This window comes from Balaenoptera ricei, chromosome 2, assembly GCF_028023285.1.
Source record: "Balaenoptera ricei isolate mBalRic1 chromosome 2, mBalRic1.hap2, whole genome shotgun sequence".
NCBI classification, from domain to species: domain Eukaryota; kingdom Metazoa; phylum Chordata; class Mammalia; order Artiodactyla; family Balaenopteridae; genus Balaenoptera; species Balaenoptera ricei.
The window spans coordinates 67,274,045-67,294,227 of NC_082640.1; the positions used below are offsets into that span (position 1 = coordinate 67,274,045).

The 20,183-nt window shown below is 36.9% G+C and overlaps 1 protein-coding gene across 4 annotated transcripts in view; it reads right to left on the minus strand.

Annotated features, from left to right (window-relative positions):
• GLCE (glucuronic acid epimerase) overlaps positions 1-20,183 on the minus strand; it is a 201,020-nt gene that overhangs the window by 78,309 nt on the left and 102,528 nt on the right. The window contains exon 2 of one of the 4 annotated variants that reach the window (XM_059912899.1): positions 3,755-3,935. The exons of the other annotated variants lie outside the window; for them this stretch is intronic. The gene's annotated coding sequence lies outside the window, so the exon portion shown is untranslated. The remainder of the gene's footprint in view (positions 1-3,754; positions 3,936-20,183) is intronic. 4 annotated transcript variants of the gene reach the window in all.

Below are 20,183 nucleotides of genomic sequence, written 5' to 3' on the forward strand. Positions count from 1 at the left end.
AAAAACAGCAGATTACACGTTCTTCTCAAGTGCGCACGGAACATTCTCCAGGATAGATCACATCTTGGGTCACAAATCAAGCCTCAGTAAATTTAAGAAAATCGAAATCATATCAAGCATCTTTTCTGACCACAACGCTATGAGATTAGAAATGAATTACAGGGAAAAAAACGTAAAAAAGACAAACTCATGGAGGCTAAACAATACGTTACTAAATAACCAAGAGATCACTGAAGAAATCAAAGAGGAAATAAAAAAATACCTAGAGACAAATGACAATGAAAACACGACGACCCAAAACCTATGGGATGCAGCAAAAGCGGTTCTAAGAGGGAAGTTTATAGCTATACAAGCCTACCTAAAGAAACAAGAAAAATCTCAAGTAAACAATCTAACCTTACACCTAAAGAAACTAGAGAAAGAAGAACAAACAAAACCCAAAGTTAGCAGAAGGAAAGAAATCATAAAGATCAGAGCAGAAATAAATGAAATACAAACAAAGAAAACAATAGCAAAGATCAATAAAACTAAAAGCTGGTTCTTTGAGAAGATAAACAAAATTGATAAGCCATTAGCCAGACTCATCAAGAAAAAGAGGGAGAGGACTCAAATCAATAAAATCAGAAATGAAAAAGGAGAAGTTACAACAGACACCACAGAAATACAAAGCATCCTAAGAGACTACTACAAGCAACTTTATGCCAATAAAATGGACAACCTGGAAGAAAGGGACAAATTTTTAGAAAGGTATAACCTTCCAAGACTGAACCAGGAAGAAACAGAAAATATGAACAGACCAATCACAAGTAATGAAATTGAAACTGTGATTAAAAATCTTCCAACAAACAAAAGTCCAGGACCAGATGGCTTCACAGGTGAATTCTATCAAACATTTAGAGAAGAGCTAACACCTATCCTTCTCAAACTCTTCCAAAAAATTGCAGAGGAAGGAACACTCCCAAACTCATTCTATGAGGCCACCATCACCCTGATACCAAAACCAGACAAAGACACTACAAAAAAAGAAAATTACAGACCAATATCACTGATGAATATAGATGCAAAAATCCTCCACAAAATACTAGCAAACAGAATTCAACAACACATTAAAAGGATCATACACCACGATCAAGTGGGATTTATCCCAGGGATGCAAGGATTCTTCAATATACGCAAATCAATCAATGTGATACACCATATTAACAAATTGAAGAATAAAAACCATATGATCATCTCAATAGATGCAGAAAAAGCTTTTGACAAAATTCAACACCCATTTCTGATAAAAACTCTCCAGAAAGTGGGCATAGAGGGAACCTACCTCAACATAATAAAGGCCATATATGTCAAACCCACAGCAAACATCATTCTCAATGGTGAAAAACTGAAAGCATTTCCTCTAAGATCAGGAACAAGACAAGGATGTCCACTCTCACCACTATTATTCAACATAGTTCTGGAAGTCCTAGCCACGGCAATCAGAGAAGAAAAAGAAATAAAAGGAATAAATATTGGAAAAGAAGAAGTAAAACTGTCACTGTTTGCAGATGACATGATACTATACATAGAGAATCCTAAAACTGCCACCAGAAAACTGCTAGAGCTAATTAATGAATATGGTAAAGTTGCAGGATACAAAATTAATGCACAGAAATCTCTTGCATTCCTATACACTAATGATGAAAAATCTGAAAGAGAAATTATGGAAACACTCCCATTTACCATTGCAACAAAAAGAATAAAATACCTAGGAATAAACCTACCTAGGGAGACAAAAGACCTGTATGCAGAAAACTATAAGACTCTGATGAAAGAAATTAAAGATGATACCAACAGATGGAGAGATATACCATGTTCTTGGAATGGAAGAATCAACATTGTGAAAATGAGTATACTACCCAAAGCAATCTACAGATTCAATGCAATCCCTAGCAAATTACCAATGGCATTTTTTACGGAGCTAGAACAAATCATCTTAAAATTTGTATGGAGACACAAAAGACCCCGAATAGCCAAAGCAGTCTTGAGGCAAAAAAATGGAGCTGGAGGAATCAGACTCCCTGACTTCAGACTATACTACAAAGCTACAGTAATCAAGACAATATGGTACTGGCACAAAAACAGAAACATAGATCAATGGAACAAGATAGAAAGCCCAGAGATTAACCCACGCACCTATGGTCAACTAATCTATGACAAAGGAGGCAAAGATATACAATGGAGAAAAGACAGTCTCTTCAATAAGTGGTGCTGGGAAAACTGGACAGCTACATGTAAAAGAATGAAATTAGAATACTCCCTAACACCATACACAAAAATAAACTCAAAATGGATTAGAGACCTAAATATAAGACTGGACACTATAAAACTCTTAGAGGAAAACATAGGAAGAACACTCTTTGACATAAACCACAGCAAGATATTTTTTGATCCACCTCCTAGAGTAATGGAAATAAAAACAAAAATAAACAAGTGGGACCTAATGAAACTTCAAAGCTTTTGCACAGCAAAGGAAACCATAAACAAGACCAAAAGACAACCCTCAGAATGGGAGAAAATATTTGCAAACGAATCCACGGACAAAGGATTAATCTCCAAAATATATAAACAGCTCATTCAGCTCAATATCAAAGAAACAAACACCCCAATCCAAAAATGGGCATAAGACCTAAATAGACATTTCTCCAAAGAAGACATACAGACGGCCACGAAGCACATGAAAAGATGCTCAACATCACTAATTATTAGAGAAATGCAAATCAAAAGTACAATGAGGTATCACCTCACTCCTGTTAGAATGGGCATCATCAGAAAATCTACAAACAACAAATGCTGGAGAGGATGTGGAGAAAAGGGAAACCTCTTGCACTGTTGGTGGGAATGTAAATTGATACAGCCACTATGGAGAACAATATGGAGGTTCCTTAAAAAACTAAAAATAGAATTACCATATGACCCAGCAATCCCACTACTGGGCATATACCCAGAGAAAACCGTAATTCAAAAAGACACATGCACCCGAATGTTCATTGCAGCACTATTTACAATAGCCAGGTCATGGAAGCAACCTAAATGCCCATCAACAGACGAATGGATAAAGAAGTTGTGGTACATATATACAATGGAATATTACTCAGCCATAAAAAGGAACGAAATTGAGTCATTTGTTGAGACGTGGATGGATCTAGAGACTGTCATACAGAGTGAAGTAAGTCAGAAAGAGAAAAACAAATATCGTATATTAATGCATGTATGTGGAACCTAGAAAAATGGTACATATGGGCCAGTGTGCAGGGCAGAAGTTGAGACACAGATGTAGAGAATGGACATATGGACACCAAGGGGGGAAAACTGCGGTGAGGTGGGGATGGTGGTGTGCTGAATTGGGCAATTGGGATTGACATGTATACACTGATGTGTATAAAATTGATGCCTAATAAGAACCTGCAGCATAAAAAAACAAACAAAACAACTAATACTAAACTTTCATTGGGTTATTTGTATGGAAATATGTTAATATAATTGTTTCAGACATTACATGAAATTTCTAAAAATCTTATATTTGTATTTGTATGGAAATATGTATGGAAATATGTTAATATAAATGTTTCAGACATTACATGAAATTTCTAAAAATCTTATATTTGTATTTGTATGGAAATATGTATGGAAATATGTTAATATAAATGTTTCAGACATTACATGAAATTTCAAAAAAAGAATAAAGAACAAGGAAGAGAAAAGTAGAAAATACCTGATTGGCTTGGGCCACAAAGTCAAGTTTGTTTGGGGTGAGAAGGCCCAGAGTTGGCTTGGTGTTTGGGGATTGGCTGACTGGATATACCCCTTCTGGTCAAGTGGAGCATTTATAGGGGACTTGAGAAGTTTCAGTTTGCTGATGTGGCACCCGGGGCAGGAGCAGCTCCATCTTGGGCCTAGAAAGTTATTTCAACAAGGTGAATGGATAAACCAACTGGGTACACCCATACAATGGAATACTCTGCATAAATTAACTATTTGATTCATGCAGTGACATGGATAAATCTTAATGCATTTTGCTAACTGAAAGAAGTCAGATCCAAATGCTACATATTATATGCCTGCATTCATATGACACACTGGAAAAGGCAAAACTATATGAAAAGAGATTAGGGATTGTCAGGGATTGGGGAATTCGGGAATGGCTGACTACAAAGTGGAGGCACATGTGCAATATTGTGATTGATAAGAAATATACACATTTGGTTATTCAGATGACTAAAATATATTTCTCATATATATTCGGTCTTCATCTGTGGTAAAACTCTTGGAATTTCCTGAGCAATAAGAGCAATGGGAGCATCCTTTGTTATAATATTTGGGCTCTTGTCCTTGGTTCCCATAAATGCTTCCAAGGTAGGGGAAAAATGAGCTGACGTTAAGTAACCTTGGGAAACAGTGTTTTGAATGGAAACTTTAAGGCTAACTACAAAAGAACCTGTATATTAACACCGTACTCTAGTTGGTAAATTTATTTCTCATGGGGGTACTGGTCAACAATTCTGAACTTGCACTACATGTATATTGGGGTCGAACAAATAAGTAAATGGATGACTGGAGCCAGGTTTCTCACTGTCAGAGAAGTTACAGATAAACAAAGGGGAGAAGGCTAGAGTAAACCCTGTGGTAGTGGATTAGTCACAGACATTGTTATGAACTTAAACATATATACTGCTTATTACGTAATACAGATGGATAAACACAGAAACAACTACAGATATGTACAGATACATGGATTAGTATACAGATGAATAATTCCTAGCTCTGTCCTCTGAGAAGCCCTAGAAACAGTGATGACCCAATAGCAAGGAGTAAACTCATAACCCAAACATCAGTCTCTAAATGGAGTTCTCTAGTAGAAGAAACCAGAGCTCAGAGAAATGACTGACTCTAGGAGCAGGGCACAGAAAATACAGGATGAGCCTGGAACATCCTGCAGTACCAGAAATCAAGAAAGTACTCAAAAAAGAAAAAGGATGGGGACAGTTTAAGAGACATGAGGGTTAACTCTGGAAAAATTTTAGCAACAAAATAAATAACATGGTATTGGATTATAAGTCAATGTATAAAATAAGTACACATATTGAAATAAATGATTCAATGAATGACTGAATGAATGGAAGAGAAAGGACAAACTTCCTTACAGAAGAATTCCTAATAATACATGTAAATACACTCCCATCCATAAAATGAAGCTTAATCACCCCAACCCCTTGAATGCAGTTTGGAATTAGTGACTCACTTCCAAAGAACAGAAGATGGAACGGCAAAAAAAATAACTTTACAGTGGAGAAACCTAGCAAACACTATGTAATCATGTACTCCCTGATATAATGTGATGGGAAGGGCATTTCACGTCACTGTCACCTCTGATATTCTTCCTTAAAACCCTTAACTTCAGTCTAATCATAAGAAAAAAATCAGACAAACACAAATTGAGGGACATCCTACCTGCCTAGTACTAGTACTCAAAACTATCAAGGTCATGAAAAACAAGGAAAGACTGAGAAACTGCCACAGCCCATAGGAGACTAAACAGACATGGAAGTTGCAATGTGGAATCCTGGACTGGATCCTGAACAGAAAAAGGAGACTAGTGGAAAATCTGCCAAATATGAGTTTAGAATTTAGAATTTGACTAATGTACCAATGCTGGTTTCTTGGTTTTGATAAATGCACTTGGTTTTAGTTTTGTAAAATGTTATCATGGGAAGCTGGATGAGAGATATACAGGAACTATCTGTATTATCTTTGCAACTTTTCTGTAAATCTAGTTATTCCAAATAAAGTTTCTATTATTTTAAAAAATGGACAAAAGACTTGAACCAAAGAGAATATGTGTATAGCAAAAAAGCACATGGCAAGATATTCAAAATCATTAGCTATTAGGAAAATATAAATTAAAACTATTATCAGATATCATTCTAAACGTATTAGAATGGCTAAAATTAAAAAGACTGACCATACCAAGTGCCGACAAGTAGACAGAACAACTAGAACTAACATACATTGCTGATGAAAATACAAAATGGTACAGCCACCTTAGCTAAGTTTGGCAATTTCTTACAAAGTTAAATTATATATTTACCATATGATCCAACAGTCCCACCACTATATATTTACCCAAGAGAAATGAAAACTCACATTCACACAAAAGCCTGTACACCAATGTTTATAACATCTCTATGCAAAATAGCTAAAAACTCGAAACAACTCAAAGTCCTCAATAAATGAATGGATAAACAAACTGTGTTACAACCACACAACTGAATACCACTCAGCAACGAAAAAGAAGGAAATACTGTTACACAAAATAACTTAGATAAATCTTAAGGCATTATGCTGAATATATGCATGTGTGATAGTCTCAAATGGCTACATTCTGTATGATCCCATTTAATAGCTATTTTTCAGAAGACAAAACTAAAATGACAGGGTGGTTGCCACGGGTAATGTGTGTGGGATGGTACAACTACAAAGGGATAGCACAAGGGAGTTTTATGAACTAATGGAAGTGTCTGGATACTGACTGTGATGATGGTTACATGAATCCACACACATGTTAAAATTCATCAACTGTACACAGAAAAAAGTCAATTTTACTGCATGTTTATTTAAAAACATAAATTTCTGATACTTAAACAAATAAACTTCAAGTCATCAAAGTTTTTCCAGGATATTTAGTTTGGCTTTTTATAGTCTGTAAAAATCCTCTTGTTTATTTTGGCTACTTTTAAGATAGCAAGTGACAAATTTCTCGGCTCAGTCCTGACATGTAGAATCACTGGGGAAGCAATAGCCTAAACGTCAGTTACTCTAGGCAGTGCATCACCTGCAAAGGAGTCTAATCAGCTAACAATCATAATCCCACCTAATTGAAGAGTAAATCCTAACATCTACTTAATGGCATCATAAAAAACTTTCATTAAAGTTTTTTTTTTTTTAAGATTTATAGTCAGAGAATTCCAGGGAGAGAAAAAATGTGATTAGTTCCACTTCAATTGCAAAGACAGCATTCTTAAAAATGAAAAGGTCAATCATTTGTTCCCACCTTTATTATCAGGGAAAAAATTGTTTTATTTGAATAAGTAGGATAAAGCGAAGCAATGATATAAATCAGATAACATAATATTTCAGAATTAATTCTACTCATCTGCAAGAGTTTGTCTGACATCAACTAATATAGTAGTACTATAAGCTTCCATTATATTATACATACAGATGGCACAAAGCATTCAAACCTACATAATACAGGAATTTTAAAAATCTGAGTACAAAGGTACTGCCTCTCTTGAACATCTTTATCATATTATCTATTTGATTCCTAAGTTTATCTTAGGTGTTATTTTAAAAAATCATATTTAGCCAACTACTTGTATTTAAATGAAACAATGATTACTTGTTTTTAGGGATATAATTGTTCTCAGTTATGCTAGTAAATTTAGCAACAATTTCACATTGTTATACTTTATTGAAAAGAAACAGGGATTTTTTAAAAAAGTCAATCTGCAATCACGCTAATTTCAAATTGAAAACAAAAACCCTCTATGAGGAACAGTTTCTGCCTTAAGGCCTTTGTTTTTCTAGTATTACATTTAACTAGAAGTGAAATGACCTGCTTTAAGAATTTAGCTTTATTTTCCCCGGAAACACATTTGGAAAAATATATGATTTACACCTAGAATCATACCCTTTCTAACTGAAGCCATTTGTGTGCAGTCACTATAATGGTTCAGTGAGGCCATTTAAGTTTTGACATCCATTAAAACAATGCCTACTGTAAATCTGTATGCTTATTCCTCCATGTAATCTTCTCAGTAGCTGTTCAATGTACTAAACAAAGGCTACTTTAATCATTCAAACCTGACTTCTAAAGATGCAATGGACCTGTCAAAAGCTTTCAGAAAGCCAGTAAATTTCATCTGTCTATCATGGCATTGCATACATTTAAGTCACTCTTATACTTAAATGTTGAAAACCATGGAGGATTTTTTCCCTCTCTTTGTAAAATAATCAAGAGAACGCCAGTCATTTTTATTATTGCACGATTCACTGTTATACTTCCAGCTTTCTTCAAAAGTTTCTATTTAATAAAAAGTTTTACATATGAACTAAATCCAACAGGATACACATTCCTAGACACTGAGGCATCAAAAAAAAAAAAGTCCACAGAAATCAACATTATCTAGTACATTAAACTTTTAAAGATTACAGTACATTAAACCACCTCAATAAAATAAAACTAGCTATCACCTTCCTTTACTCAAGTTAATATCACCCAAATGTAATATAATAGCCATCTTTATATAGGCAAGTCAAATGAATTTTCCATCTACCACTCCAAAATTTCTTTGACCAGGAATGAAATCTTATATAAATATATTTAGGCTATTTGTTTGGATAGTCATATTGATAAGAAATTATCCATAAATAATGTTAATCTGCCAAAGAATCATGAAGGAATTTTGGATAGAGAGCTTGGTATGTATTGCAATTTAGAAAGTATCCTAAGACCCCATGTGATATTTACACTCTGTAGCTCAGACTTGGGTAACAAATATATTTAGCCACTTACCAATAGTTCTGATAAAAAAGTTCTGTGATGGTCTCCTTTGAAATTACTGCCTGGGTATATTATCCATAAATCTCACATACACTTACTCCAACCCGTCACTATTACTAAAGCTCCCCACTGCTGCTTCCGGAAACTACATTACACAGAATTGTAACCTTGACCATCACTGAAAAAATTAAAAATAACTGTCCTCAGAAGTCTCTGAACAACTGATAAGAATCCTGTGGTTTTCCATAAAGAGTAAACTGACACCCAGCACATAGTGGGAGCATAACAGGGAACTGTATATGAGGAAGAGAGCTCTAAGAGTAGTAAATAACAGACAGTACATCTTTTTTGTTATTTTAAAAGTCTATCCATCCACAAAAAAGCCATATTGAAAAGTTTACTTTAATGTGCTTCTGGGTTGTCAATTCTTCACTATTTATTGATGAATACTGGTTTAGAGCAACTGCTGATTTTTTTAAAAATTAGGTAGATAACTACTTTCTGGCTGTTGAATCGGAGGGTGGGGGCGGGAGGCAAAAGTTTGCCACTTAATACAATGATAACATTTGTAAAGCTGCCTTTAGCACTTTAGTGTTTTTACTAAGAAAAGGAAAATGGAGTACAAGATAATACTTAATGCCTTTTTAAAAATTCTTCAGTAGGTATCTGATTAAATCTTACATTATCATCTGAGTCTGGATTGCTGAACTCAAAACTCCTCTCTTCTTTTGGAGTAGAAAATAGTAGAAAAGAGAGACAAGTCAAGTTCCTAACAATGCAAAGGAAAAACAAAGAAAGCCTCTGTGAAAAACACCTGTTGAACATGTAAAACACTATTGTAGTGGTAGGGTGAGGAAAGGGCCAAAACAAAGAACACTAGTACCTGCTTTCAAAGACTTCATGTAACTATGAAATATGTGAAGAATCCTTTATAAAACACTGCTATATCTGTTTTGCTTGTTTTTGTAAGTATACTACTATATACATAAGGGCAGGGACTGTGTCATGTCTTGTCCATTCACCACAATAAGCCCAGTGCCTATTGCGATGCCTAGCACAAATAATTCAAAAATTATTTTTTGGATAAATGAAGACTTTCAACAGCTATGTCAATACTGTTACTTAGCTTCCTTGATTTCAGTGACCTAGTCCCTTCTGACAGGCAGAATAGTGGTCCTCCAAAGATGTCTTTGCCCTTTCCTCTCCCACCCTCAGCCAAGCTTTCCTTACTTGGCAAAAAGGACTTCCAGTTATAATTAAGGTTAAGGACATTGAGATGGGGAGATTATCCTGAATTATCCAAGTGGGTCTAATCTAATCACATGAGTCCTTTGAAGTTGAAGAGAAAGACAGAAGGTGGGTCAGAGAGATGAGACTGAAGAAAGAGGAGGAGATAGTGGAAGTGTGAAAGAGACCTGACCTGCTGTTGCTGGCTTTGAAAGTGGAGGAAGGAAGGCCACAAGCCAAGGAATGAGGGTGGTCTCTAGGAGCTGGGAAGGGCGCTCATCTAACAGCCAGCAAGGCAACTAGCATGTAAACCCCCACTGCAAGGAAAAGAAACCTGCCCTACAGCCTCCAGAAAGGAGCACCACCCTGCTGAAATCTTGATTTTAGCCCAGTGGGATCCCGGTGTTGTCCTACCGACCTACAGAACTGTAAGATAATACATTTCTGTTGTTTAAACCACTAAATTTGTAGTGATTCACTATGGTAGCGATAGAAAGCTAATATATCCCCTTTAACCTCTACTCTAGCAACCCAAATATACAGCCTCTTGCCATCACCCTGACACAACTTCAATAAAAGATCTAAAATTCTTAAATGCTTCAATCTGATCACAATCTCCTATTCTTAACTCTTCTACTCCATATTCTCATACCTGTCATTATGAAGGAAAGCTCTTGTTTAAAAAAAGGGATATTTTGAAACAAATGTCATTTATCCAGCATGAATTAGTATTTTCTAGTTACGTTTGGTCAGCATTGTACCAAAGAGTACATGATAGCCCCACGGAATGATTATAACCAGACTGCAAATTTCACATTCCTTACAACATGCAATACGAAGGACATACACAGAAATGTATTATTAAACTACGCAGTGTGTCAAATCCTGACTAACTTACTTCAAAGGAAGTCTTTTGTGTTTTAAATCTGGAACCATTTCTTTGCCTCTTGATATTTATACACTTGCTCTAAAATATTAAAGACAACCTCATAAACAATCTGTTTAGCAGTAATTAGAATTTTATCTAGTTAAAACAACAGCAGAGCATGCCACAACACAGATGGCAGAAGACTTTCTCCTTGCCTGATCAGTGTCAAAAAACTGTTCTCCTATTCATGATTAAGAATAATTTTATCACAGGCTACCTCATTTACAAAATATACACTAGTGAGTGAAAAAAAACAGCTTTATTAAGAAAGCCTTTGTTTAGCAGAACTCTTGGCTATTTCTCAATGTAAAGACTTCTCTTACTGCCCAGATAAAACCTAGCCAAATATATAATTAAGGAATCAGAATGGACGGAAGTCTATACTATTGATTTCACTCTGGTTTCAAGTGCTTAAGCACACTAATTCCTTATGGAACAGCTCCCAAACTTGGAGCTTTTAAAAAATGAGGTGGATCAAGTTCCACCTCATACCAATTAACTCAAAATGTCTGGTGATGGGACAGGCATAAGTATTTTTAAAGATTCCCTAAGTGGTTCCAGTATGATTTATTATTGGCAATGTGGCATGGTACAATGCACTGAATGGAATCAGTAGGCCTGGGATCTGGCATTGGCTCTGCTACCAGCAAACTTGGGCACATCACTGGGTACCCATTTCTTCATCTGTAAAAAGTTAAGGTAGGAAAATTCATTTCTAATATCTAACATGTTATGAATCTCGGATGAGGTTCTTTAGTTCTCTTCTAAAGATTAAATTGCTTCAACATTTAAACTATGCAAAAAAAACAATCAAAACCCATGATCTGATATTTATTCCAATCTATTAGGAGCTTATTTTTGTAAGGAAAGATTATTTTATAGTAGGTTTCAAATTTAACTATACTTTAATCCCACAGACTTTGATATATCATTATGTCTATCCAGGTCATAAAATGACATGTGTGTTGGCAATGACTGAGAAGCTTGAATTATCTCCAAATGTAGCTTGCTATTAGACTATTTCTTGAATTCCCATTAAATTATATACTGCACATATTCTGATTTTCTTAAATAGAATTTCTGGTTTCATAAATATAAAATGATTTTACCTTTTCACTAAATATTAATTTATTTCATAAAAGTACATCATTAATGACACCAGGAACATGGGATAAAAGAATCCCTGAGTAGCAAGTTATTGTTTGATAGTCTCAAACTGAATTCTCACCCTTGGCCAGCCCTCTTACAAATGTATGCTACCTGTTATGAGGGTGCTTGGGAAAAGGTTAATTCACTCAACACATTAAGCATTTTATAGTACCAGGAGCTGAGGACTGAGTGGCAGACTTGTAAGATGCACCTCCAGTGATCCCTGCGTCCTGCTATTCATACGCTTGTGTAATTCCCTATTCCTTTGAGTGTGGGATCGGTCTAGTGATTTCCTTCTAAAGAATAGAATATGGCAAAAGTGATGGGATGTCATGTCTGCGATTAGGTTATAAAATTGTGATGTCCTTCTTGCTAGCATTCTTTTTTACTGGCACTCTTTTTTGCCCTCTTGTGTACTTGCTTGGAGGGAGATGCTCTATGGAGAGGTCCATGTGGCAAGGAACCACAGGAAGCCTCTGGCCAACAGCCCATCGGGGAAATGAATTCTGCCAACAACCATGTAAGTGAGCTGGGAAGTGGATCCTTCCACAGCAAGCTTTTAGAATAATGCAAGCTCAGCCAACACATTGATTTTTGCCTTGTAAGAGACCCACCTAGGCCATTCCTGCATTCCTGGCCCACTGTGAGATAATAAATGTCATTTTGTGCTAAGTTTTGATGTAATTTATTATGCAGCAATAGGTAACTAAGATAGGCACGTAGCAATGAATAAAAACACTGTACTGAAGAAACCAAGAGTTGAGTAATAAGTAGGTTCAAGGTAACAATAATCTAGTAATGGGTGAGAGACATGTAAATAAATGTAATAAAGTGTTTTAGGCTGTTTGACAGAAGTACACACGTGAGGGTACGTGGGGACATAAGAAAGGGTTTGTGTCGGGAAGGGCACAGGCACTGAAGTTCTTTAAAAGAGAGGAATGTGAGTTATAAGCATAAAAGTAGGAAATATAATGGTCAGCTTGGGAAATTATAGGTAATCCAGTAAGACTGGAACATAGAGGGAAGAGATGATTATTCATCTTCCAACTTCAAAAGTGTACAAACATTTACAGGTAGCATAAGAGTCAAAGAGGTCTCTAGCACTGTGTATAGTATAATTTTAGTTTTATCAGTATAGTAGACTCCTAACCTACACTAGATTACAGATCATCATTTTATTATGAAATTGTATCACTGATTATGAATAAACTGGTCCATGCTCCAACATAGGATCTGACCAGGGCCAACCCTTCTACCCGTATACTAGATCCCGATTCTCTCCCACCTATTCAAGGAAACTGCTCCAGCAATTATCTCTTCTCTCTACTGCACTGTCAAATATCCCCTCTCTACTGGGTCATTCCCATCTCATATTTTAAACAAGCAAAAAAGCCCCTACCTTAACTCTATATGCCATGTATGCATAGCTTCCCCTTTATAATAAAACTCAGAAGTGTTGTCAGTACTCACCATCTCCACATCTCCTCCCATTTTCTCTTGTATCCACAACAACCAGGCTTTTTTCCTCTACCTATCTGCCAAACTCGCCCTTATTAAAGTCACCAATTGACTTCCACATTGCTAAATACAATGACCGATTTTCGGTCTTCCTCTTACTTTACCTATGACCAGCAGCTGACACAAACAATAACTCCTGCCTTGAAATACACGGCTCCCAGAACACCACATTCTCCTGGTGTTCATCTTTCTCATTCATTTTCTTTTGCTGATTCCTCAATTTCTCTACCCTCTAGAGTGTTCTAGATCTCAGTCCTTGGACCTCCTGTCTCTTTTGTGATACTCTGACTTATAATAATATTATATATATTTGTATTTGGTATTGGTCCCTGTTTCTGACACAGAGCTCCTAAAACTCTTGGAATTTTGGAATTTCCTAACAGATGAGAGCTATAAAAGGTGTCTTTTGTTATGTTAATGAGGTAAGGTGACTTGGAAAGCACTAAAGATGGGGGCTAGTTGCCAGGAGAACAAACCATGTGATTAGAGGGTTAGAATCTTCAGTCCTATTCCCTGACCTCCAGGGAGAGAAGAGGCACTGGAGGTTGAACCAATTGCCAGCCGTCAATAATTTAATCGATTGTGCCTATGTAATGAAGCCTCTATAAAAACCCAACAGGAAGTGTTTCAGAGAACTTCCGGATTGGTGAACACGTGGAGATTTGGGGAAACTGGCATGCTCTGAGGGGACATGGAAGCTCCGTGCCCTTTCCCTGTACCTTGCTCTATGCATCACTTCCATCTGGCTGTTCCTGAGTTCTATCCTTTTGTAATAAACCAGTAATCTAGTAAGTGAAAAGTTTCTCTGAATTCTGTGAGCCACACTAGCAAATTAACCAAACCCAAGGAGGAGGGTGTTGGAACCCCTGATCTATAGCTGGTGGGTCAGAAACACAGGTGACTACCTGGGCTTGCGACTGGCATCTAAAGTGGGAGCAAGGGTAGTCCTGTAGAACTGAGCCCTTAACCTGCGGAATCTGATACAATCTCCAGATAGACAGTAAAACCTGAGCTGAACTGTAGGACCCCCAGCTGGTGTCCAAGAATTGCTTGGTGTGGGGAAAAAGCCACAGTATGAAATTGGGTGCAGAAAGTACTTCCATTTACACTTACTCCTTATGTGGTCTCCTCCAGTCTGAGGTCTTTAAGTACCACCTACAAACTGATGACTCCCAAAATTATTTATAGATAGATAAACAGTTCCTCGCTCCATAATCGTCCTCTAGTACAACCAACTACCTACTCAACATTTTTTACTTGGACATTTCTTAACATTTCTTTTCAAAACCGAACTCCCAATTAACCTCACCACAACGCCACCCACAAACCTGCTCCTCTCCCACAGTCTTTCCCATCTTAGCGAATGACAACTCTAAGCTGCTAGTCGCTCAGACCAAAAATTATCTGTTAGCCCTGTTTCCTCCCTCCTTCTCCCTCTTATCCCTCATCTATCAGCAACACCTGTTGGCTTTACTTTTAATATAGAATCCAACCATTTATTACCATCGCCACTGCTACCAAGCTCACATTTAGTCTCCTAAATGATCTATTTCTGCCTCAAACCCCCATTTGCCCACCAATGGTAATCTTTAAAAAAATAAATAAATAAGATAGGCTATGTGATCGCTCTGCTCGAAAGTCTCCAATGGCTTCCCTTTTCAGATTAAAAGTTAAAGTCCTCATAAAGTTCCATTAACTAGATGCCATTACCCCTCTGACTTCATCTATTACTCTCCCCTAAGCTCACTCCACTTTAGTCACACTGGCCTCCTCCTTGGCCCATGAGCACACTAGGCACACACTTAGGGCCACACACTTGCTTCACCTCAAAACAGGAATGCTCCTCCTTGAGATATTCATCTGTATAGATTGCTCCTTCAGGCCTAGGGTCAAATGTTATCATCTTTCTATGGCCTGTGCTCCTCTGATCCCCACGCCTCCCAACACTCCCTATTCCCTACCCCGGCTTTATTTTTCTCTACAGTACTTATTGCTATCTGACATACTATGTATTTAATCTGCTATTATCTGTCTCCCTTCACTAGAATGTAAGCTCGATAAGGGCAGGAATTTCTGTCTATTTTGTTTACTGTTGGATAGTGTTGTAGAACAGTACCTGGCAATAATAGGCACTGTATTCCTATTTGTTTAATGAAAGACTAAACCAACCAAGGGGATTCTCTCACTGATCCATTCTAATACAGGGGAGTAATTTGAATAATTTCAAAGGTACCAAAATATTACATTGATTGTGATTACGTTCTGACAGAATTTAACTCTCTAATTATACTCACACTGGGCTTATATTAAATTAGTATGAGTTGCCCTCACTACATATTAATTAGGAAGGGAAGAGTAGTCCAGAATCATCCTAGACAAAAGGAACAATTAGACTGATTTAAAAAAATAACTTTCCATAGATAATCCAAAGTTGGAAAATCCACACGCAACATTCCACAGAATCTAACTGTTAAGGATTTACAAAACATAGGACTAGAAAAGAGGATAAGTAAAAATTTCAATAAAATTTTATTAGTACCAAAAAACCAAAAACCTTTTAAGGAGATTTTACAAATTTTCTCATAGGTAACTTATAACCTTTGCCTAAGACACCATCATATATTTCCACCCATTTTTTAACCTACATCTTCTTCATTTTCCTTTTTCTAAACTATCAGTGATAAAAGAAATAAACTATTTAGATGAAACTATATTTACACAGTCTCTCAAAGAAGAGGACTTAATTGAACTGAGATAAAGAAATTTTATAAATATAGTTTTACATTTTTATTCAGTGTTATATACATTTTCCAAAGTGCTTTCACATCTTTATTTATGATCTTCATACTGACAAGTACAATAAGCAGACAGATATTATCACAACCTCCCCTACCTCCCACATACTTACACTTTACAGATGGAAAAAATTTTCAGTCTCGAAGAGATTAACTGACTTGCTCAAGGTCACAAAGCTGTAAGTGGTTCAACCTTGACTATAACTGAGTTCTTTCAAACCTAAGTCCACTGTTTTCTATCATAATGACCTATTATCTCACTCAGTGATTAAAGAAAGGTACCATTGCATAAGTCTACAAAGACTTGACTGTAAAAGCATCTTCCTTCAACACTGGGGATTTTTACATTCCAATCTATTATAAAAATGCTTTGAAGATGGTACAAATGTGCTAATATTCTTAGAGGAAAAAAAAGGGAAAAAAAGCCCAAGAAGTCAATAAAAATCAAGTAAAGAAAATTTAGGATCCAAAGCAGTAGTAACATGAGATTAATGTTTATTCTCTGCATACAAGATCAATGTTTTAGAACCTCTGAACTGTCAAACAGATGCCTAATACCACTGCACCCAGACAGAGGAAGACATTTAACAGAAGCATTCCAGGTAAAATCACTTATTACCACTAGAACTCACACTAGATTCCTATCTGAATAACCCTGGAAATCTGGACTGAAAATATAAGAATGAATGTTTTCTGCCCTTCTCTCCAAGGCTTAGCTCAGTTTCAGATAAACAAATGGCTCCATGACTCATTTCATCTGTATTTCTTCCTGGTCTTCTCTAATATTCTAAGATGAAGAAAGAGGGATTTCTTTTTCATTCCAGCTGCACCCTAAAGCAATCCAACTGTGGGTCAAGAGTCAAAAGAACTCAAAAAGAGTACATTCCATGTGAGATCAAAAGCTTCAATTTTCTCATCATCAGAGCATAACTGTGGCTCTGACCCATATTAAAATTTCTCCTAGTAGAAATCAAGACTCATTTCTGAAGCCAAGTCAGGCTTACTTGGGACTCTCAAACTGCAAATAAGGCTGCAAGCCCAGTAGGTAATAGCACACATGGAATTAATAGAATCTAGCCCAGGTAGGGAGAGCCATTCATTTCTAGGGCCAGGACAGACTAACCTAAAAATAGATAAGGCTTCAGTACACATGGTTTGGCTCTGTGGAACAGTATTTGCCACCTCAGATACTCTTTTCTTTCTTCCATTTCTCAGCCAATACCAAGGGACTGACATGTTACATCAGATTTTATTACAGTTCCTTCAAGAAAATAAGTGGTTGGAGAGAAGTTAAAGTAATTTAACTATGAAGGTTAAAAAAAAAAAAAAGACTTAAACCTATGCTAAAGGAAATACATGATCTAGAGTTAATAGTGATTTGGAACCAATGTCCTAGGTAGTGAAAATGATCTTTGTCTAGAATATCCCCTGCAAAGCCTAAAATAAAGTGAGGCAAGCAAGGTAGTACGTAGGAGAAAAAAATTTAAGGAGGCACTGACTCCAAAGGCTGATCAAGTGCAAGACTGGCACCTGAGAGTGAGCACCTCCTTAAATTTTGTACCCTAAATGCCCCACTTGCCTCACCCTATTTAGAGCCCTGATCCACTACGAGATATATATATTCCTCAAAGGCATAGCAGATTTTATGGCTACAGCAAGAACCTGAGCAGAATTTGAAGTCTAGGATCCTGACCACATTCATCATGGCTATCTTCTGAACACAGTTAAGAAAAGAATAGGAGAGGCTTGACATTTTTGCATATATTCTGAAATAAAGTTGCCTTAGAAAAAGGAAGTTTATAGTGAAAATGGAAGTATAGTGCTTATAGGGAGATTTCCACTTTGAATGTGAAGAACAAAGAGGGTCTGGAATTACCCTTCTGTGTAAACAACTAAAAATTAGAAAAAATATAGGGAACAACTATTTTCTGATGCTGAACAAAGGCAGCACAATACTGTGATCCCAGATTATTGCCCTAAAAGTGCAATATATGAGACAGCCCTCCAGCTTTATGCCTAGAGGTAATTTCCAGACAACAGTACAGAGAAGGGTAACCTCCAAAGAACCCACTAACCTTTCTGAGTGGAAAAGACACATATCAGAGTTTGGGGAGGCCAAGGTGAGTAGAACTGGGGGGGGGCAGAATAGCTGAGAGGAGAGATCTACACAAAGAAAGAGATGCAAAACAACTTTCGCACGTGGAGAATGAAACCCCAAGAGGCAGGGCAAAATCAAAATCAACCTCTAGGGAAAGAAAATTACCGTCGGCCCTCTGTATCTGTGGGTCCTGCATCCATGAATTCAATGAACTGCAGATCAAAAATATGTGGGGGAAAAAATTCCAGAAAGTTCCAAAAAGCAAAACTTGAATTTCCTGCACTGGTAACTATTTACATAGCATTTCTATTGTACTTACTACTATTTATATTGTATTAGGTATTACAAGTAATCTCGAGATGATTTATAAGGTATATGGGAAGAAATGCATAGGTTATATGCAAGCTCTATGCTATTTTTTTAAATTTATTTATTTATTTTAAAATTTTATTTTATTTTATTTTATTTTTTTAACATCTTTATTGGAGTATAATTGCTTTACAATGGTGTGTTAGTTTCTGCTTTATAACAAAGTGAATCAGTTATACATATACATATGTTCCCATATCTCTTCCCTCTTGCATCTCCTTCCCTCCCACCCTCCCTCCCTATCCCATCCCTGTAGGTGGTCACAAAGCACAGAGCTGATCTCCCTGTGCTATACGGTTGCTTCCCACTGGCTATTTTACGTTTGGTAGTGTATATATGTCCATGCCACTCTCTCACTTTGTCACATCTTACCCTTCCCCCTCCCCATACCCTCAAGTCCATTCTCTAGTAGGTCTGTGTCTTTATTCCCGTCTTGCCACTAGGTTCTTCATGACCTTTTTTTTTTTTCCCTTAGATTCCATATATATATGTTAGCATACTATATTTGTTTTTCTCTTTCTGACTTACTTCACTCTGTATGACAGACTCTAACTCCATCCACCTTACTACAAATAACTCAATTTCGTTTCTTTTTATGGCTGAGTAATATTCCATTGTATATATGTGCGACATCTTCTTTATCCATTCATCCGATGATGGACACTTAGGTTGTTTCCATGTCCTGGCTATTGTAAATAGAGCTGCAATGAACATTTTGGTACATGACTCTTTTTTTTTTTTTTTTTTTTTTTATTTATTTTCGGCTGTGTTGGGTCTTCGTTTCTGTGCGAGGGCTTTCTCTAGTTGCGGCAAGCGGGGGCCACTCTTCATTGCGGTGCGCGGGCCTCTCACTATCGTGGCCTCTTTTGTTGTGGAGCACAGGCTCCAGACGTGCAGGTTCCAGACGCGCAGGCTCAGTAGTTGTGGCTCACGGCCTTAGTTGCTCCACGGCATGTGGGATCCTCCCAGACCAGGGCCCGAACCCGTGTCCCCTGCACTGGCAGGCAGACTCCCAACCACTGCGCCACCAGGGAAGCCCCCATGACTCTTTTTGAATTATGGTTTTCTCAGGGTATATGCCCAGTAGTGGGATTGCTGGGTTGTATGGTAGTTCTATTTTTAGTTTTTTAAGGAACTTCCATACTGTTCTCCATAGTGGCTGTATCCATTTACATTCCCACCAACAGTGCAAGAGGGTTCCCTTTTCTCCACACCCTCTCCAGCATTTATTGTTTCTAGATTTTTTGATGATGGCCATTCTGACCGGTGTGAGATGATATCTCATTGTAGTTTTGATTTGCATTGCTCTAATGATTAATGATGTTGAGCACTCTTTCATGTGTTTGTTGGCAATCTGTATATCTTCTTTGGAGAAATGTCTATTTAGGTCTTTGGCCCATTTTTGGATTGGGTTGTTTGTTTTTTTGTTATTGAGCTGCATGAGCTGCTTGTAAATTTTGGAGATTAATCCTTTGTCAGTTGCTTCATTTGCAAATA